This window comes from Epargyreus clarus, unplaced genomic scaffold (assembly GCF_041222505.1).
Source record: "Epargyreus clarus isolate Ecla_fem2 unplaced genomic scaffold, WU_Ecla_fem_2.2 ptg000011l, whole genome shotgun sequence".
Classification (NCBI taxonomy): Eukaryota; Metazoa; Arthropoda; class Insecta; order Lepidoptera; family Hesperiidae; genus Epargyreus; species Epargyreus clarus.
Genome location: NW_027332219.1, coordinates 577122 through 600431, shown reverse-complemented (window position 1 = coordinate 600431; position 23310 = coordinate 577122). Strand labels below are relative to the sequence as shown.

At 37.5% G+C, this 23310-nt stretch overlaps 1 protein-coding gene across 1 annotated transcript in view; it reads left to right on the top strand.

Moving 5' to 3' along the window:
* The first annotated feature begins 5640 nt into the window (after positions 1-5640).
* The window catches only part of LOC140745781 (neural/ectodermal development factor IMP-L2), an 84727-nt gene continuing 67057 nt past the window's right edge, over positions 5641-23310 (top strand). The window contains exon 1 of the mRNA XM_073077684.1: positions 5641-5865. The gene's annotated coding sequence lies outside the window, so the exon portion shown is untranslated. The remainder of the gene's footprint in view (positions 5866-23310) is intronic.

Genomic DNA, 23310 nt, shown 5'->3' with positions numbered 1-23310 from the left:
TATTTATAAAGTTTATACCTACTACCTTTTAGGGTTCCGTAACCATAGTATAAAAACGGAACCTTATTACTAAGTTAGTGTTTGTCCGTCAGTCACAGGGCTCTGTCTTCTGAAACGTAACAGATAGACACTTGAAATTTTTGTAAATTGTATACTTGTGGCCGAAATAACAACGAATACTAAAACTAAAGTATCTTGTATGAAAACGCTCAGAAGGGATTCCAGAAATACAATATATTCTTCCATAATCATCAATATTTACAACAATACATCTTTATCCACTATTTTATCACATTTCCATTATAAAATATATTGCAAAAATCAGCTGTCAATTCATAATTCAAAGCAAGACTGAACATTCTAAAAATATAAAATAGAAAAGTATTTAATAAGTGACGTAAAGTATTAACAACCAGCAATATAAATGGATCAATGTGATGTGCCTGTAACACTTGAAAAGAAATACGGGTCGTCATACAAGAAACCGCTATTTTCTAACGTTTTTCGCTTTATCTATTGAACCCTAATAGGTTGACAGTTGAAATTTTCACAATACATTTTCTTCAGTGTTAAGCTCTGCCAAGTTCTAATTTGAAGGGTATGTTACATACTATTATAAGGTATTCCAGTTTGATGCTTAGGGGTAGCGCCTCATCTGTGGCCGAACTCAAATAGGAATTTAATCTTATCTGTGGTTGATTACAGGTATCCATGGGTGACAGTAGCCCCTTGCAATCAAGTATTTTTTTTATTTTTTTTTTTATAATATAGGAGTAGCAAACGAGCATACACATCCACCTGATGGTAAGTGGCTGCTGCCGCCCATGGACATCTGTAATCAACCCCAGATAGGATTAGATATTCCTACCTGAGGTCGGCCACAGATGCGCCGCTACCCCTGAGGACTAAGCTGGAACGCCTCGGAAAAGTCTGCCTCCCTTACCACTCCCTTCAAGTCGGAACACAGCATCGCCTGACACTACTGTTATTAGGTAGAAATAGGTGTGATGGTGGTGCCGCTACCACCTTCAACGTATACTTGTTTGCAACATCTGTATTATAAAATCCACTTAAAACTTTTCATTTCCGATGTACAATCCTACAACTGACAGGTTTTGAGTGTCAATAATCTATTACCGATTCGCAAGATTCCTTTTAAAGCGAAACACGTGTTAGTATGATATTAAGTAGTAAGTTCGGTATTTTGTATTATTTGCACGTGATATAACGTTTTTAGATCCGTATGTACTTATGCTACATATGTATACTAATTCACTAAGTAAATAGTACGGTCTTTGCACTGTGAGACATGAGGCGAAATAATGATTCTAATAATATCTAATAATAGTTCTTATTTGAAGGTAGAACCCTTTGTGGTTCGACTCCGGCACCACTACCACACCTATTTATGCCTCATAACAGCAGTGTTAACACTGCTGTGTTCTGGTTTGAAGGGTGTGGTAAGGGAGACATACTTTTCCGAGGCGTACCAGCTTAGTCCTCAGAGGTAGCGGTGCATCTGAGATCGACCTTAGGTAGGAATATCTTATCCTATCTGGGGTTGATTACACATGTCCATGGTCGGCAGTATTACCATCAGGTGGACTGCATGCTTGTCTGCTACTCCTATATAATAAAAAATGTTTTTCTTAAGATAGGAGCAAAGCATGCAGTCCATCTGATGGTCAGTACCACCCATGGACATCTGTAATGAACCCCAGATAAAAAATAAGGCCCTACCTGAGAGTGGCCACCTATTTATTATATTTATAATAGCCTTATTATATTTATAATAGCCTTTTGAGAACTATTAAAATTAGGTGTAAATTATAAAAAAAAATTGCTAACTAAGCCAGACAGAAGCGACGTGCTACGTGGAAGGAGCGCCGATATTACGAGTATTAGCCTTTTAGAATTCAATATAGTTTATCTTTTCAATGTTATACAATTTTTCTTTTTAAAAACATCAACATTAAAAGTGTTAATTACAGGAACAGTGAACTCTAAGTCAAACGGAAGTGACAGGTAACGTGGACGGCGTGAGTGACGTGGAAAAGCATTTCAAGCACCTCTGCCTAAAGTGCTTTTAAGCTTTCAGACAAAATATAATTATTTTCTTCAGAGTATGTTAGTGTTGTAATCCGGTCTTGTTTTACGTAGATATTACGAGTAGATAGCATTAGATATATTTTTGTTATGGAGATGACAATTAGATGGAAAATTATTTCAAGAAAACAAGTTCTCTTTCAACTCGTGACCGCGCGTGCCGGAGCGTTCACAATACCGGTCTGACGCGCAATGGGTCTCAGGTTCGATCCCCGGCCTGACATATCTAAATGATAAATTTAGGTATCTGTTTCTGGGTGTTTGTGTATTTATTTCTGTGTGTGTCCATAGCACTCACGATACAGGGAATCCTAGTGTGGGGCTGTGTATGCAAGAAGCGTTTTATTTTATACCATAAAAATAGCACATGTTCTATTTCAAGACTGCTGACTAATTTTCAATGAATTTTCATATCAAAATTTCGATATCGCACTAAGGCAGGCTTATCTATGTATGACATCATTGCAGGAAGCACGAGGTCAAAGTCCAGATCTAATTCGCGCCGCATGTCGTCTCTGTGTGACTTGCGTCACGGGCGGTGATCTTTGTTACTTATACATACTGTTGACATTGTATACTTTAGTTATTTTTATAACGATTAGTTGACAGTTTTTCTTACATTCAGTTTTTCAGTATATTCATGTAAGATTTGCTTGATTTTTATAACATAGGAGTAGCAGATGAACATGCAGTCCACCTGATGGTAAGTGTCTACTGCCGCCCATGGACATGTGTAATCAACCCCACATGGGATTAGATATTCCTACTTGAGGTCGGCCACAGATTCACCACTACCTCTGAGGACTAAGCTGGAACGGCTCGGAAAAGTATATCTCCCTTACTACACCCTTCAAAACGGAATACAGCAGCGCCTAACACAGCTGTTAGGCATTAGGCAGAAATAGGTGTGGCGGTGGTGCCGCCGGAGTCGAACCACAAAGGGTTCTATCACCTTCAAAGGGTTCTATCACCTTCAAAGGGTTCTACCACCTTTAAAAGTAGATCATAATAGACTTACTTGTTATTATCCCGCTGCTTTCAGAACAATAACAAGCATGTTTCGAGCCGAGAGCTGCTAAGCGTGATCTATCACCGATTCGCAAGATTCTAGACTATGGCCTAAACCGTTCTAATATATTAAATGAGACCTGAGTCCACCAGTGGGACGTGAGTGGGACAAAAATTATGGGTTGTTGACCGTCATAATCATTTAGTAATAACAGTCTAATTTTCAGAAAAACAGCCTCTTAATAGAGTGGACCATGGTTCGAATCCCGGGCCTCTAATTTTCAAAGTGATATATTTATAAGAAATTTATTATCACTCTCTTATACGATGATAGTTCTATTTACAGATGCTATATACATGACAGTTTAATAGTTACATAACTCAATACAATTACCATGCCCAGAAGGTAGAGACCAATAATCTATTTATAGGACTAAAGTCTTCTAGTCCCTTGAGAGTTCAAGGAAAAACGTTATACATTGTATTTGTATAATATAGGAGTAGCAGACGAGCATGCAGTCCACCTGATGGTAAGTGGCTACTGCCGCCCATGGACGTCTATCGATCCCATATTAGATTCCTTTTAAAAGTCGCCCGCAGACACGTTGTTACATTAAGGACTAAGTTTGAACGCTTTCGATAAGGATGGATTCCTTACCGTACTTTGACGACCCGCGTGGCGGAGCGGTCACCATACCGATCTGACGCGCAGCGGGTCCCGGGTTCGATCCCCGGCCAGACAGATATCTGAATGAGGAATTTAGGTTTCTGCTTCTGGGTCTAGGTGTTTGTGTATTTGTCTCTGTGTGTGTGTCCATGGCACCCATGATACAAGGAATCCTAGTGTTGGGCTGTGAGTGCAGAAAGTGTTTTATTTATTTATTTTATTACTCGTTATTGAATTATTGAAGTAAGTTTCAAACAATTACATTTTGGAAAGAGGAAAAAGATAAAATTTTAAAAGTGCGCATCTGTTACGCGAAATTATGCTTCAAAGATCATTTTTTAATCCAAATGGACGTCAGGAACTGATAAGAAAACATCATCAGAATCGATTATCAAACATTTAATAAAATAATTGGCCTTTTAATAACCTTGAACTTTGATTTTTTAATAATCTTCATCATCAGCCCATTACTGTTCCACTGCAGGGCATGGGTCTCCTCTCATAATGAGAAGGATTAGGCCATAGTCCACCGTGCTAGCCAAGTGCGTATTGGTAGACTTCACATACCTTTGAGCTTTTTTTAATAACCTTCCTTAAACCTTAAATAATAGTTAATAATATTTTTTAATAAAATTGTTAAGTGCAAGTCAACTCGCACACGGAGGGTTCAGTACCACGCAATTTTCATTCGTTTTTTTTAGTATCTGTTATTATAGCAACCATATAATTGAATGCATTGTGAAAATTTGAACTGTCTACATCTTACGGTTAAAATTAGTAAATTTTATCATCTAATTATTAACCCCTTAGGGGGTGAAGGGATGAAAGTTCGAAAACCCTTTTTTAGAAATCATCTATGTTTCCAGTAACGCATGGGCAAATTTTCATTTAACCTTTCGATTGCTTAACCCGGAAACCTAACCCTACAGTCCATATAAGACTTAAAATTACTTTATAATCTTTGAAAGTTACAATACGTAGGGTAAATTGCAGCCTTGAATTAATCGGTTTCTTGGTCTTTGTTCTCTATTATAGAAAATAATCTAAATGTAGTAAAAGAAAGATAAAAGAAATAAATGAGTATCGATAAGAATAGTTGTTTAAATGATATACTATTTTAATTAAACTTTTGTAAAATGTTTAATCTTAAAGACAGACAATTCACTTACAATTGCCAGGAAAACTAATTAATCGGTCTTTTTAGATAGTTAAACGTGAAAACCTACATTTAAAAATAGGTTCCATTCACTAAAATTTAAATGGAATACAATAAACATTATCATTATCAATTTCTGATAACGGAAACTAATTGCATTTATCATACTTTGGTGATAAGGTTTGCATCATAGCGATTATGGTTCTAATATTAGTCAAACAGATATATTAGCGCGATTTATTGGAAAAAATCTAGAACATTTCTCAAACTAGGGGATGCGACCCCTGGGGGGATCGTGTTTGCTTTTATGCCCCCTTTTAATAGAAAAGGGGTCGCAAAGTGTTTCAAAAGTAAGACCTATCTACAAAAGAAAAAAGGTTTTTTTAAAATGAATTTGAATTTTATGAAATTAAATATTTTTATAAAAATAAATTTGTTTCTTTTTTTCTTTTAAATGATTAATAATTAAAAGTTTATATATGTAGACATATAATAAAGTATTCATTATAAATTTTATAGTGAAGGGGTCGTATTTTATGTAATCGACATAAAAATAGTTAAAAAACGAATTGATCTAGAGATGCCTATGTTCTAGGAAATAGCGTCCTAGCAGGGTCGTCGTCAATCGATACTTTACAGCACTACGATAGTCTTAATGTTAAGTTTAACTGATAAAGTACCTTGGTACTGGCATTCCGCGCACGGCTCTCGCAAATAAAACACGTATACGTACCGTTTTACCGATTACGATTACCACCGGTTTTGTATATAGTGACGTCACGAACCACGTGCGTTTTGTTCAGTTACGCGGTCTCCTGTGGGGACGCTAGGGTTTAGAAAATGATAAATGTTTCGCGGATACAATTTTACTTGTATTTCGCTATAAAGTAAGGAAAGAAACAAGAAACGCAGACGCAGTCTTCGTAAGGTGAGTTTTTACGCTTTTCGCATATGGGGTGTGATTTAGCGCCTTTATGTTTGTTTGATACGCTTTACTTGTACATCGGTAACTTAAAATGTTAGCGGTTTTGCCTTACACAGAATCATTTTACTAATAATTTGTGAAATATTTTAATCCTAATTATTTTACTTTTTTAATGATAAGCGTATGTTGTTTTAGCTTAACTTTAGAGCTGTAAGTATTCCTAAACTGTTGTGATTTTGATTTTAACAATTTTGAGAAAATAATTCTGGAACCCATCTTAGCATAGACTCCAGAATAGATTACTTTTTGCCTTTGAAGTTATAGCTGTGCATTTACATGTAATAACTATTTCATGAATTGATGATTATTTCGGTACTTCCCTTAATAGTTTACGTTATAAGATTTCATCCCCTATTTAGACCCGTAGGGGATGAGTTGTCAAAAATATTTTCTAAGGGCTCATTTAATTTTCAATGAACTTTTGTGTATTGATGCCTTTACATCGATTGATTTAAGACTTGTCTGTCTGTTTTAATATATTATATACACAACGTATATACGTATAAAATTTTATCATAGATTCATATAAGTATATTGTTATATGTTTGAATTTCCTGATTCACTAAACCAGTTAATAAAGCTTTTAACAAGATTTGTATATTAAAAAAAATAACCAACGTTTAACAAATAATTTCTCATGAAGAAGAAATCAAACATTAATTATTTCAGAGACGTTCGAAATGAACATGAAAGTCACACCGCACTGCCGAGCTTGTCATGTATGACACAAGCAGTGTTCGACTTTCTTTAACTGTACTTTTGATAACTTTTGTTACGGGCTCACTCTACCTTGACTGACTTTCTGATGAACTTGACAATTCATATAAAATAACTTTTGTATGTTTGTCTTTGTAAGTTCGAAAAGTCAATGGTCAACTTGAAATTAAACAACGTTCGAAAGGCCTGGGTTCCATCTCCGGCCAAGCATTTTTTTACACAAGTAGCAAGTTTCCATGCGGTCTACCAGGTAAGGAGCCCTGCTGTCCATGGACATCTGTAAGCTCTCACATAGGATTACAGTCACAACCTAAGGTCGACTAGTATAGTAGTAGTACTACTAGTAGATACTACCTCTGATGACTAAATTGCAACATTTCGCATGGGTATTCCATACCCTTCAAGCCAGAACACAGCAGTGCTTAATACTGTTATAAGCCAGAAGTAGGTGTGGCGTTGGTGCCGCAAAAGTCGAAACACACAGGGTTTTTTTATAATATAGGAGTAGCAGACGAGCATGCATTCCACCTGGTGGTAAGTGCCTAGGTACTGCCGCCCATGGGCATCTGTAATCAACCCTAGATAGGATTAGATATTCCTACCTGAGGTCAGCTACAGATGCGCCGCTACCCCTGAGTACTAAGCTGGAACTCCTCGGAATAGTCTGTCTCCCTTACCACACCCTTCAAACCGGAACACAGCAGCGCCTAACACTGCTGTTATTAGGTAGAAATAGGTGTTGCGGTGGTGCCGCTGGAGTCGAACCACAAAAGGTTCTACCGCTTTCAAATTTTTTGAAAACGTCTTGAAAGTGGAATGACAGCAGTATTAAGCGCTGTTGTGTTCGGCTTTGAAGGGAAACTTATCCGAGACGTTCCGACTTAGTCCTTAACAGTAACAACGCATCTATGGCATAACTGAGAGAGCTCTCTACTCATATCTGGGGTTGATTACCATGGGCAGTAGCCACTTACCATCAGGTTGTCTGCATGCGTTTCCTACTTCAATATTATAAAAAGATGCAGTTGCAAATCACATACAAAAATTTAATTATAATCTTATATATAAAATTCTCGTGTCACAATGTTAGCTACCGTACCCTGAAACGGCTTTACCGATTTTCACAAAATTTTATATGCATATTCAGCAGGTCTGAGAATCAGCTATTTTTCATACCCCTAAGTGATAAGGGTTGTTCACTCTTAACATTGTTTTATTTTTATGCCAACACTACGTTTGCCGGGTCAGCTAGTTATTTATCAACATTTAAAACCAGTCTAGTTAAAAATTCGTTTCGCGTTATGCTACTTGCGATCAGCCATTTGTATCGTGTTAAACCTAAAACTATAATACATTCTAGCTTTTTAACATTAACCGACTAATTTAGATAACCTACATTACTATCTTATTGCTATGTGAAATTGTGGTAATATAACTTGATAGTATTATGTTAATGTTATATTGTATCACGAGCTTTTGCCCGCGGCTTCGCTCGCGTTACGAAGTAATATTTTCATCCCCTATTTTATCCCCTTGGGGGTAGATTAATCAAAATCCTTTCTTAGCGGATGCCTACGTCATAACATCTACCTGCATGCCAAATTTCAGCCCGATCCGTCCAGTGGTTTGGGCTGTACGTTGATAGATCACTATGTCAGTCAGTCACATTTGAGTTTTATATATATATATATATTTATATCAAATACGTTTAAATGAGCAATTCTTGTACAACGGTTGAAGTTGGTAGAACCCTTTGGTTCGACGCCGGCGGCACCACCGCCACACCTATTTTTGTTATACCAGCAGTTTTAAGCGCTGCTGTGTTCTCGTTTGAAAGGTGTGATGAAAGGTAAGGGAGACATACTTTTCCGAGGTGTTCCAGCTTAATCCTCAGGGGTAGCGGCGCATCTGTGACCGACTTCAGGTAGGAATTTAAACTTATCTGGGATTGATTATAGACGTCTATGGGCGGCAGTAGCCACTTACAAAAGGTAGACTGCATACCCGTTCGATTTTTCTTTTATATAAAGGACATTATATACATAAAGGACTCAAAATAAACCTTTTTTGAGCCTCCTTTATCAAAGCCGCTGGTTTTAAGTAGGCAACTATATTCGTGCGTTGGTCATAAAAGTACAACAATTTAACATTTCTAGTATCACATGAAGTAATAAATAACTGGTTATTACTAGTTATTACTGGTAAAAGACCTTGCATGAAATTCAAGAGTCATGTGATTACTATGCAACTACAGTTATCGACTTCGAAAATGTATTTTAAGTATACACACACATCTGTAGACGCTGTCGCGATGTAAAAACACATACATGCATAGCTTAGTTATGTTTAGGGATCCATATGCAAATGGTAAAAACGGAACCCTATTATGAAGCTTCCGCTATCCGCTTGTCACAGGGCTCTATTTCTTGAACCGTAATAAGTAGATACTGTTGCTATAACAATATGTAGTAAAATAAAAAATGGTCCTCGTAAAAAGAAAAACCTGTATTGATATTTTATAACTAGACAATTAAAATTTTCACAATCATAATAACAAACGCTTTAAATGTACGGAATCCTCCGAGTAAGAGGTCAACTCGCACTTGGCCTAATATTTTTTTTATATTAGAAACGGCAGACTGCCTCAGTTAAGTGTCAATCGCTCATAGAAATGTGGTACTTGATCTGAATTTATTTATTTAGAAAACGGCCATAATTTTTAAGTTAGAATCTTTCGTGGTTCGACTCCGGCGGCACCACCGCCACACGTATTTCTGCCAAATAAGAGCGCTGCTGTGTTCTGGTTTGAAGGGTGTGGAAAAGGAGATATACTTTTCCGAAGCATTCTAGCTTAATCTTCAGGGGTAGTCGCGTATCGTAATCTATTCTTATCTGGGGTTGACTACAGATGTCCATGGGCGGCAGTAGCCACTTACCATCATCGGTGGTCTGCATGCTCGCCTACTACTCCTTATATAAACCTTTTGAAGGTGGTAGAACCCTTTGTGGCTCGACTCCGGCGGCACCACAAGCCACACCTATTTCTACCTAATAACAGCAGTGTTAGGCGCTGCTGTATTCCGGTTTGAAGGGTGTGGTAAGGGAGACAGACTTTTCCGAGGCGTTCCAGCTTAGTCCTCAGGTGTAGCGGCGCATCTGTGGCCGACCTCAGGTAGGAATATCTAATCCTATCTGGGGTTGATTACAGATGTCCATGGGCGGCAGTAGCCACTTACCATCAGGTGGACTGCATGCTCGTCTGCTACTCTTATATTATAAAAAAAATATATATATAAACCTTATATACTCCTTATATAAACGTTATAAAAATCAAAACAAGGCTCTCTTGCTTTGTTCTGGGATGGTAACGCATCTGTAGTATATCAGATAGAACTATCATATCCAGGATTGATTGTAGATGTCCATGGACAGTCACTATCAAGTTGTCTACTTGAATTACATAAAAACTTGATACAATATCATTCGAACAAATGACACTTTAATAACTTAGATATCCGGGAAGTAGGCGTGGCTTCGAGGTCTTACTAGAAATATATATTTTATGACGATTGGAATTATATTGAAGTTTTAATGATAAATAAATTACTAAAGGTATGAATTTACGGCAGTATAGTGGTTGAAACTCTTTTGAGGTCCGAGGTTCGAATTCCACGTAATACTGATTTTTGAAAATTATGTGTGTATTAGAAATTAATTATGACGTGCTTAAACGGTGAAAGAAAACATCGTGAAGAAACCTGCATACCTAAGATCTTATAAAAATCTCAATGTTATGTGAAGTCTACCAATACGCACTTGGCCAGCGCGGTGGACTATGGCCTAATCCTTCTCATTCTGAGAGGAGACCCGTGCCCACCAGTGGGACAGTAATGAGTTGACGATGAATAACAAATAATAATTTTTGAACTATAATTTTGACTAATGCAACTCTCAAACCAACAAGAGTTTTACCATTAAGTTCACCATATCATTGAAGTTGTTATAGTTCATTAAAGTTAATGAGTTTAAGATCATTTACATCATTAAATCGACGGAAATAATTAAAATGAAAAGTTAAAAAAGTCATGGTCCCAATTTGTACCTTAATAATTTCGTGATACAGTCATATTATACCAGTATATTATACAGAAATTTCTAGAATTTTATATATGACGAGTGGTTCTCGCGGCTTCGCCCCCATTTTAAAGAAATAATATGACGGAAAATTTGTATCTGCATTGAAATGACAGTGGTGCCATCTGTCGAAAATTGGTCTTACCAACTCCCAAACCCTCGTGGGCTCTTGGACAACAACTTTCCTAAAGATCATCACTTGATCAAATGCATAGTTTCTGATTCTATAACTACTTACGAATTAAAAATTAATTAAAAAAATAACTTTTCCCACGGACTAAATTGTAAATCTAAACCATTTTCAAGTCCCATTGAACACACAACAAATTTCATCAAAATCAGTCCAGCCGTTTAGGAGGAGTTCAGTGACATACACACGCGCATAAGAAATATATATATAAAGATTTTATATAATTTATATATGATGATTGGAGTAGCAAAGAAGTATACCACCACCTGATGGTAAGGTCCCTTTATGGTTCGACTCCGGCGGCACCACCGCCATACATATCTGCCTAATAACAGCAGTGTTAAGCGCTGCTGTGTTCTAGTTTGAAGATTGTGGTAATAGAGACATATCTACTTATCTGAGGCATTCAAGCTTAATCCTCAGATGTAGCGGCGCATCTATGGCTATCTCAGGTAGGTATGTAATCTTATCTGGGGTTTATTACAGATGTCCATGGGCGGCAGTAGCCTTACCACCAGGTGGACAGCTCATCTGCTACTCTTATTTTATAAAAGTACAAAAGTAGAAAAGTCTGATAATCCTCGATCCACTTTTAACAATGCCTGTAACAGTTGACTTGGCTGAATGTAACTCGGCCTTTGCCTTTATGACGAGGTCAGCCATTTTCGAATGCAGTTTAAACTTGACGCGGGTCAATGACCGTTTGACGTTTGGGAACTAGTTCAAGGATTTAATTTACTATGTACTTCGGAACTTATGTTGAATTATATTGTTCCACACATAGATTAGTGAAGATTACTCGCTCCTAACAAGAAAATGTAACCTTTTGACAATTGTCACTGTTAATTATATTTTCGTGTTAGAAAAAATATTAAAAAAATGTACTTTTTGGTCGTTTACGAATGAAACGATATTTCTTCGCACTTTTTCTTCGATTTCGTGTCTTAACTGCGCATGTCATCTATTTTCGTGTTTGAAAAATATTAAAAAAAATAGTTTATAGATAATTTACGAATAAAACTTTATTTCTCCGCACTTTTTCTTCGATTTCGTGTTTTTGCACCACTTCACTGCGCATGTGGCATTGTTCCGCGTAAATTACACTATGCCATTAAATGGCTGACACATTTGTTAGCCGTTTCAGCAGTTTAATGGCTTCCTTCAATTACAAGGCGGTGAGATATCTATACTTATCTATGGTGGCACCTTAAAAGTTGTTTTTATCTATCTCACGGGAACAGTACCTTTTTGGGATAAAACGAGGACAGGAAGGTACGTTTTCGGCTGAAAAACCAGTTTCTGTCGGTTTCTAGTTAAAGCTATTTCTGGGAGGCTTATGTCTAGTAGTAAACTTTTAAGGGTTGATAGAGGGATGCATGGATCACAAAATAAATGGGTTGAACTGAGGATTTTGATTTTTAGTTTCAATGCCGAACTAAAAATAGATGTTAGGTAGAGCTCCCTTCCTTGCTTCAAGCAGATAAATAATAAACACTTTTATTTGGGAAATAGGTTAAAAACACCAACATTCGTAAGCGCTTTGGTATCTTTTAACATTCTAGTCTAGAGATTATTAGTTGCCCACTACTGGGCATTGATTCCATAATGTGAGGAGGTCACTAACGTAAAGCATCGAATATAGCCACCAACGATCACCCATCCAAGTATTGCCACCGACGCCTACCCATCCGGTTTAAGGCCGCGTCCGATGTTGCTTAACTTTGTACACCTCCAACGATGGACCAACGGTATAACGTAACCACTAACGCAAGTATTGCCACCAATGGTCACCCATCCAATTCCAGACCACGCCCGATGTTGCTTAATTCTGTACACCTCTATCGATGGACCACCGTAACTACTAAAGCACAAAGTATTACCACCAACAGTCACCCATCCATTTTCTGACCACCCCTGACGTTGCTTAACTTTCTAAATTCGTTGAGATATACATAATCTGTAGAGTTATTTGCGCTTTGGATATACGGTAATAGATAAACATTAGTTCTAGTATGTACAGATTGTTAAATGACTTCATCTTTAGATTATCTAGAATAATCGACTTTTCCAAGGTTTATCTAAGCGGACGAGGAAGCCTTTTAATATGATAAATTCAGATAAGCTTCAGATATAAAGGCAGTAATATAATAACTAAAGATACGTTACTAGCGGGCAAAACTTGAAACATACAAAAGCACATATTTTTTATTATAATATAGGAGTATCAGACAATCGTGCAGTCCACCCAGTAGATATTAAGTGGCTACTGCTGCCCATCTGTAATCAACCTCAGATAGGATTAGATATTCTTACCTGAGGTCGACCACAGATACGCCGCTACCCCTGAAGACAAAGCTGGATCGCCTAGGAAAAGTATGTCTCCCTTACCACACCCTTCAAACCAGAACACAGCAGCGTCTAACACTGCTGTTATGAGGCAGAAATAGGTGTGGCCGTGGTGCCGCCGGAGTCAAACCACATAAGGTTCTACCACCCTCAAATAGTATTTCACATAATTGTGTTTTCTCGACTCACTAATTAATTGATACGTATGTCACTGCAAGCGTTAAACGTCATTATTTTAGTTTTCTAAGCCTCAAAATGCCTTCTTGTGCAATGCATAAATGTACAAATTATGCAAAAGAAATAACCAAGCTTCATGGAATGGAATCACATGAAACAAGTATATAAATCAGGAGAACTTATTATATTTTTGTTTGATTTCGTGTTTGGTCCGCCATGATTACGTAACTGACAAGAAAGTATCATAGATTTTCTCTAAGTAAAGTGATAGAAACGCAAAATTTACGTCAATATTTACGAATGAATTTCATTTTTATTTAGGAAACATACAATATTTAATACATACAATATGAAACTTGAAATGCAATGCCAAACACTACTTGTCTTTTTTATCATATTGTTCTAATACTGCCCTTAGAATATTTGTCCATATAGTAATATGTAGGTAAAATTAAACACGTACCTACGTGTGTCAATGCTCTCGCATTTCGCTTACTTTTTTGTGCTGTTTACTGGGCCTGTAACATATCTATAGTTTTAAATATTATTGTCCACATAGTAATAGGTATAGTCCGCGTAGAAATGCTAGTCTGCTCTGAATATAGAAATGAATCGCTTCGCCATAGCAAATTGTATGGCTACACCTGCTCGCAACAACTTCAGAGCGGGCTAGCAGTTTGGCGCGAACTATAAATAAAATGAAAAACGTGCATGTGTGTTTTTTGTGTGGTTTAGTGGGCATGTAATGTATCTACAGTTTTATATATCATTGTATACCTAAAGGTATGTTTGAAGCTATTATCTAGTATGGTGAGGTAAGACGGGATACGGAACTGTGTACTAGTAGATGAAATAATTGGCTGTGAGAGGAATGGTCGAAAGGATGGACGGACGGACGAATTAAGGGCATGTTTCTTGTCACCCAGGTATTCTTTAAATATAGTATTTTTTTTTTATAACATAGGAGTAGCAAACGAGCAAGCAGTCACTTGATGGTAAGTGGCTACTGCCGCCCATTGACATCTGTAATCAACCTCAGATAGAATAAGATATTCCTACAAGAAGTCGGCTACAGATGCGCCGCTACCCCTGAGGACTAAGCTGGAACGCCTCGGAAAAGTATATCTCCCTTACCACACCCTTCTAACCAGAACACAGCAGCGCTTAACACTGCTGTTATGAGGCAGAAATAGGTGTGGCGGTGGTGCCGCCGGAGTCGAACCACAAGGAGTTCTACCACCTTCAAATCGTTCGTTCGTTTCAATTTCGACTTCATTTAATACGTATTTGTTTTACTTCGGGAATGCAGCAGCGCTTAACACTGCTGTTGTAGCAGAGATAAGCGTAGCGGTGGTGCTTCCTAAGTCGAACCACCTTCAACGTTTTTACGTTCGCTTACGTACGTTGCTGAGCCAGTAGCACTACCATGAGTTGGCATAGAAACGCCACTATAGAAATTGTAAATAGAAAACTATTGTCATTTTGCTAGTGAATAACATAACTACTATCGTTACGGTATTTCTTGACAACGTCTGTCAAATTAATGACTCATGGGACCGAATTTGTATGGCAATAGATCATAATGACATTCGCTAGCGATTTGATTTCGATAGGTTTTTTACGTTACGAGTGGCTCACACTACGGAATTTAGTTCTACGAGTAACCACTAGAGGCGCTGTACAATTTTTCATACATTTATTTTACGCAGTCGCTAACGAGTAATACTTTTGTGAACTCATGGTAGTGCTACTGTATGCGTGATTCAGCCCGCTGCAGTCTCGGTAACCGCATGCGTTTGACTTACATGACAGGAATAGTATTTAAGGAAAGATATGATGCGGGAATGCGAGTCCAAAGTGTAGATCTCCTTTAGGACTCAGATGGAGCGCCTTTGTCTACGTTTCTTATCACGCCTTATACGGAACTAGGTTTGGCTATACTTTCGTCGTCATACCACATATTAATACCATCTACAGATCTATAATGTTCTAATTGACATAAAGATTCGAAACGATCCAATATTTTTGTACTAAACTGAAGCACTTAGTGCAATGTTCCAGGAATATAATTTTGGACATGAATTTCAATATGAATATGCAAAGAAAATTTATCTCAGAATTTTAAACTAATATAACCACAGAACTAAATATATTTCAAAATGTATTTAACATTTTTATTTCAAGTTTCGGCCTACTCGCGTGGATCGTGATCATGGCATGACTATTTCTATAAAATGTTGTTTCCTATTAGTATCTCTGTTAGAAAGTGTTGAGTGTAGTAAAGTGTGTTGAGTGTGCCGGACGGATGTCGTGACGGCGGGCACTCGGCGTCTGCACGTAATGGGTTCGAACTGGACGGGTCACAGGATCGCATTCGGTTCAGATGTTTATTTTGGGTTATTTTTAAAGACATCTACTTGTTCTATTTGGAATTGTTTTTATAAAATACATTTTTATTTTTTATAGAATTGCGTGACCCGAATACTTTTCTTAGAAATAGTTACGGATGAGGCAGACTAAAATAAATTTGTAATGAAAAATTACATAACGTTTCCGAATAGTAACATTATATTTTACTAACCAAAAGTTTGTGATTTTAGAATAATATTACATTTAAATTTTACTTTATATTTTTTACAACTTGTGATTACATTTTTACAATTTGTACTTGCAATATTTATAAGTAACGTAATTGAATTAAAGTTTTAATTTATTTAATGCTCAATACTAACTTACACAGACGATGATCACGTAACTACTACTGCAAAATGTTGTTTCCTATTAGTATTTCTGTTAGAAAGTGTTGAGTGTAGTAAAGTGTGTTGAGTGTGCCGGACGGATGTCGTGACGGCGGGCACTCGGCGTCTGCACGTAATGGGTTCGAACTGGACGGGTCACAGGATCGCATACTTTGGATGTTTGTTTTGGGTTCTTTAAGATAAGATTGCCCTTATAAAGACTTCCTTATTTTTTCTAGGATTCTGTATTGGATTGAATTTGATATACATATAGTTACTTTTCTGTGAAATAAATACGTTTTAAGATGTGACATAGACTAAAAATAATTGTCAAATAAAGATTTACTGCATATTTCTGAATAAGTAAAATTATTTTTTACTAATCGGGAATTTATTATTTTACAATAATATTACATTTAAACTTTACTTTAAATTTTTTACAACTTATATATAAATTTTTTATTATTTAGTTAAGTAACATAATTATATATTATCTATCTATCTATTTACAACTTGTAATTGAAAATTTACAATTTGTGTTTGTAACATACAAATGTAATGTAGATAATTAAATTACAGTTTTAATTCATGTAATGCTGATATCTCGACCCACTTGCACGGACGAAGACGTAACTATTAAAATAAAATGTTGTTTCTTATTTGTATTTCTAATAGAAAGTGTTGAGTGGAGTACAGAACTGTTTCCTATTAGTATCTCTGTTAGAAAGTGTTGAGTGTAGTAAAGTGTGTTGAGTGTGCCGGACGGATGTCGTGACGGCGGGCACTCGGCGTCTGCACGTAATGGGTTCGAACTGGACGGGTCACAGGATCGCATACTGTGGATGTTTACTTTGTGCTCTTTAAGATACATGATGAGAAAAAAAACAGTGATAGCCTTGTGTTTAAGAAACTCGAGGAGGTTCAAACCCCAGGCTCTGATTTTTCGAAATTATGTGCATGTTAGTTATTAATTATCACTAGCTAAAACAATGAAGGAAAACATCGTGAGGAAACCTGTATATTGTATCTGCAGTTGCTACCACCACATTACTCTTATTACGAATGTAACAGTGACTTGGTTCAAAAATTACACTGTTTCCATTTTTGATCAATTCGCTCACTGTTATATTTTTTTTTGTTAGACTCGGCACACATAGCACATCTTTAACTGTGATTTCGTAGTTATAATCCGCCGTCATCAGTACGTTTCCAGAACACAAAACTGGCACAACTGTGTTCGCAACAGTAATACTTGATAAACTCGGCGAATAATTTGCATTGTTTCTTCAATCTTTTACCGCCGTCATATGCGCACTTGCGCCGGAATCAACGTACCATTCATGTCTGCTATAGTATCCACTAGAATTTGCCCGCGGCTTCGCCCGCGTTTAAAAGATAATAATATGACATACTAACATACATAAAACTGAAAATTAATACCTTCATTGGAATGACAGTGTCGCCATCTGGCGAAAATTGGTCGCACCAACTCTGAAACCTTCATGGACTCATGGACAACAACTTTGCAAAAGATCGTCACTTGACCAAATGCATAATTTACGATTAAATCCTTACTAATATCGATTAAAATAATCGATTTTTTGGTCCAAAAGATTCTCCGATTCTCCGATTAATCGATCTTAGATTGCCATCCCTAGTTCCCGTGGGATTTCCGGGATAAAAACTATCACATAGGATAGTTCCTTTCTCGGGTCTCAGACTATCTTTGTACAAAATTTCATTAAAATCGGTTCGGTGGTTTAGGCGTGAAGAAGAGACAAACAGACAGACATACAGAGTTACTTTTGGAATTATAATATTAGTAAGGATTCAAAAATACCACGCTAAATGCATTGCTTTGTTTATTTTTCTGCATTAATGGACAATTATGTCTAAAATGACCGATTTCTTTACTTTGTAACATGTAATTGTCTTCTTTTCATCCTTCACTTTATTTGACGTCGTGCCATATTTATTAGGATTGATCGTGTTCCTTAAATTGCAGTACGGTTTTTGCGCAGCAAATGCAGCGCCTGGCATCTGTCTCGAGAACATTTGAAACCATATCACGAACCTCTGTAGCCATGGAGTTTCTTTCGCCACTTTTTTTTTTTTTTTTGTTATATTATAGGAGTAGCAGACGAGCATGCAGTCCACCTGACGGTAAGTGGCTACTGCCGCCCATGGACATCTGTAATCAACCCCAGATAGGATTAGATATTCCTACCTGAGGTCGGCCACAGATGCGCCGCTACCCCTGAGGACTAAGCTGGAACACCTCGGAAAAGTCTGTCTCCCTTACCACACCCTTCAAACCGGAACACAGCAGCGCCTAACACTGCTGTTATTAGGTAGAAATAGGTGTGGCGGTGGTGCCGCCGGAGTCGAACCACAAAGGGTTCTACCACCTTTATATTTAATATTAGTAAGGATTCAAAAATATCACGCTAAGTGCATTGCTTTGCTTGCTTTTCTGCATTAATGGACAATTATGTCTAAAATGACCGATTTGTTTACTTTGTAACATGTAATTGTCTTCTTTCATCCGTCACTTTATTTGACGTCGTGCCATATTTATTAGGATTGATCGTGTTCCTTAAATTGCAGTACGGTTTTTGCGCAGCAAATGCAGCGCCACTGGCGAACATTTGAAACCATATCACGAACCTATGTAGCCATGGAGTTTCTTTCGCCACTTTGTTTCCATAACACCTTGAAGAGTGGTATATTATTGGCGGTCAATATGAGTTAACTCAGTTGATTTAACGGAGTATAAGAGTAGATAAGGGAGACTATGAATCAGTAAGCATGTCGTACTACGAATTCCAACTAAATTGGCAATTTGATTGATCACGCGGTGTCGTACGATGCTTCTGACGTATAAGAACATCGACATTGCTGACGTTATGGCCTTATTAATTGCACCATACCAAAGCTGTATGAAATAGGTATATACAAAATCATGTACGTAATGTCAATTTGTTTAAATAGAGCAATCTTGTCACAATGTTAGTTACTGTACTCCTCCGAAACGGCTTTACCGATTTTCACCTAATTTTATATGCATACTCAGTAGGTCTGAGAATCGGCTACTATGTATTTTTCATCCCCTAAGTAATTGAGGGTGGTTCACCCTTAACATTTTTTTATTTATGTGGTAACACAACGTTTGCCGGGTCAGCTAGTAAAATATATATTTGAATACAAATTTGTGTTACATGGGTATCATAGACTCCTAGGCACTTTGTTAAAAGAACAGGCGAAATTTTAAAATAGCATTATCTTTTCTTCGTACAACATTTTTAACAATCTGTAAGGAATGAACTTATTTTGATGAGAATTTGCAAATTTAAAAATAGCTTAAAAAGACAAACTAAAAATTACATCTAACTTTCTATAGCATATAAATTTACATGTTCACTTATTTGTACCTACTTTTCGAAACGTAATCTGTAATACTAATTACATGTTTCACAAGTTATTTAAACAAAATTACTAATTTACCTAAAACACAATCTTCATTTTTTATAAATGCTAAGATGAATATTTACAATTTCAAAATTTTAAAATTTTGAAAAACATTGATTAGAAAATAAATAGATTTAGTATCTATATCTATAAATAAATATACAATTCCTATTTGAATCTAACAATAAAGATTCGTCATTGACAATCTAGAACGATATAACGCCCTTTCTAGTCTAGTGGCCACAACCTTAACACTGGGGCCATGAAACGCGCGATTTGCTTACAAGTCCAAGCGTGACGCTGATACAACTCTATTGAGTTGCTAATTTGTTTTACTATTGTATTTGAAAATATTTCATGCTTATTCGTGTTTAATTTTATGAATAGATAAATTAATTATGCTTGGTGGCGTTGTCACTGTAAAAAATGGTTAATTGACTACGATTGTTATTTTAATGTTATCTACATAGAGGGCATCAGAATATTAATTAATCTCTTTGTGGATATCTCTGTCCAATCGACATTAAATTTGTAAGGTGGTGGGACCAGAAATAAGGTGAGAAGTATGAGTGGAAGTGTATGGATGCCGGCCGATTTGATTATCAGGCAAACATGGAGTCCTCAGGGGTGACGACATATGTCTTACTCGCTTCGCGTAGAACCTATTCTATGTACGTGTCTTAAAAAATATAACAGAGGTTTACCATCCAACCAATCAATCAATGTACCATTGGATGAAGGAAGGTCGTTTAGGACTTAATCCAAAAATACTTGCCCGCCCGCTTAATGGCCCCACACGAAGCCATGACCAAAGCGGAAACAGTACGTTATCGCAATTGACATGTCGTGGTATTTCCTACACGACACCAGGAATGTGTGTCGTGTTATTTGGCCGATACAGCCCTTGTCGCACTGGGTACATAGAGCGATAAACGATGTATCGCTTGATCTTTTTTTTTTATAATATAAGAGTAGCAGACGAGCATGCAGTCCACCTGATGGTAAGTGGTTACTGCCGCCCATGGACATCTGTAATCAACCCCAGATTGGATTAGATATTCCTACCTGAGGTCGGCCACAGATGCGCCGCTACCCCTGAGGACTAAGCTGGAACACCTCGGAGAAATATGTCTCCCTTACCATACCCTTTAAAACGGAACACAGCAGCGCCTAACACTGCTGTTATTGGCAGAAATAGGTGGCAGTGGTGCTGCCGGAGTCGAACCACAAAGGGTATTTGTTAATGATGAGGTAGAAACCTAATCTTATCTGGGGTTGTACAGATGTCCATGGGCGGCAGTAGCCACTTACCATCAGGTGGACTGCATGCTTGTCTGCTACTCCTATATTATAAAAAAAAACTTTCCGTCCGCCACTGGCTGGAAGTTGCCACAATTTCACTGTAAGGTAGTCCGTGGAAGTTCATATTAAATCCTGTAATAATGACACCTTAACTGTGAAATTCATCCAGCCGTTTGTAAGATCCGATCAAATAAAGAAAGACAAACATACAAGATACGCGCGAAAAACATAACCCTTCCTTGACAGTCGGGTAAAATAGTCTGAATTATAATAAGGCAATCCATGAATTTGTTCGCAATTTTATTTATTTACATACCTACCCTATATGTTCCATTTATTTCTCGCTCAACCACCTACGCGGATATTTTTTTTTTGTTGACGAGGGGGAAACCTTCAAAAGGTACCCGACGCCATGGGAGCGACGCCGGGTTATGTGGGATTTTTACCGCACTAAAACCCCCCCGGTGGCCGTTCTCAGCGTTTGGTGGAGAACTCCGGGATCTCCAACGGAACACAACCGGAGTCCTCCTAACGCGATGCCCTTCTATCGGGCTCTGCCCTGGGGGGATCAATTTACGCTCCTCTCACATCCCCTGGTGATTACAGCGATATGCGACCACACAAAGCTTTGAGCTCCCACTCTTGCACGCGGATAATACGACAAGGGTCTGAAACCCGTATATTTGGCGAATGGCAACGCAATTTATATAATTGAATATATCTTCATTCACTATATAGGCCACGATTTTACGCATCGAAACTACGTATTGAGTATTACGTTTTACTAGTGGATTAATGTCCCACTGCTGGACAAGGGTCTCCTTTTAGAATGAGGTTTAGATCGCGGTGGCCGAGTGAGAATTGGTAGACTTTACTTACTGTCCCTGTAGTTCCGGGACCAGAATAGGGCTACGGTATCCCCTGCCTGTCGTAAGAGGCGACTAAAAGGGGCTTCCGGGGTTGCGGGCGGCAAGAGTGGGAGCTCGAACCGCCCGGCTAGTGACCCCGGGAAGGACGGCGGTATGTGTGGTCGCATACCGTCGTGCCCACCAGACGGTGTGGCGAGCATCAAGCTCACCTGGGCAGAGCCCGATGGGGCAACGCGCTAAGAGGACTCCGGTTGCGTTCCTTTGGAGATCCCGGAGTCCTCTACGCAGCGCCGAGGACGGCCACCGGGGGGGTTTTAGTGCGGTAAGAATCCCACATAACTCCGTGCCGCTCCCACGGCATAGGGTACCTTTTGAAGGTTTCCCCCTCGTGAACAAAAAAAAAAAAAAAAGACTTTACTTACACGTCTTTACGATTTAAAAAAAAGTCAGTCGTGTGGGTTTTCTCACAATGTCTTCCTTTATCATAAAGCAAATGAAAATCTTAATCTAAATGTTTCATCATATCATCTTATATATAAAATTCTCGTGTCAATGTTAGTTACCGTACTCATCCGAAACTTTGCCGATTTTCACCAAATTATATACGCGTATTCAGTAGGTCTGAAAATTGGCTATCTATTTTTCATACCCCTAAGTGATAAGGGTTGTTCACAGTTAACATTTTTTTATTTATATGGCAACACAACGTTTGCCGGGTCAGCTAGTTAATTTATAGTACGCAAATAATTTTGCAAAATCACTGCATGCCTGGGATTTGAAACTCGCACCCCCGATTGATATAGGCCGAGTTTCAACCGAGTTTTATTAGACAGCATCAAGATAACTTAATACAAACATACTAGGGTGTTCGTTAAATTTGTTTTTGACACATCCTAAAAATCCTTCCTTTTGACGAAAAATGGCGGGAGAATTTTTTGTTTTGGTTTCAACAAAAAACTCGTGCCGCCGACCGATTTAAGGTCATTTTTTTGATAAAATTGTATTTTTTTGAAATTTCTCCTACAGTATTCCGATTTGAGAAAAGGACTTTTTGTAGAAAATTAAATTCTCTAAAAAAAAGGTCTCTTATAATTTTTTTGGCAAGTTCCTATTTTACAAAATATTTCCAATTAAGCAATACAAAAAATGTTGACTTTTCGGTAGATAACATTAAACAATTAAAAATGACCTTAAGTCGGTAGGCGGCACGTGTTCTTTTTGGTTAAAGCAAAAAAATAAATGTCTTCCGTCATTTTTCGTCAAAAGGAAGGATTTTTTAGGGGGTCCCAAAAAAAATATTTTTTAACGACCACCCTAAAACATACAGATACCTCTCAATCTTTCATTGATATATAGATATATAAGATTTATTAAGTACTTATCAGTTGCATTTACGGTGAAGGGAAACATCGTGAGGAAACCTGTATATCTGAGTGATCTTTTATAT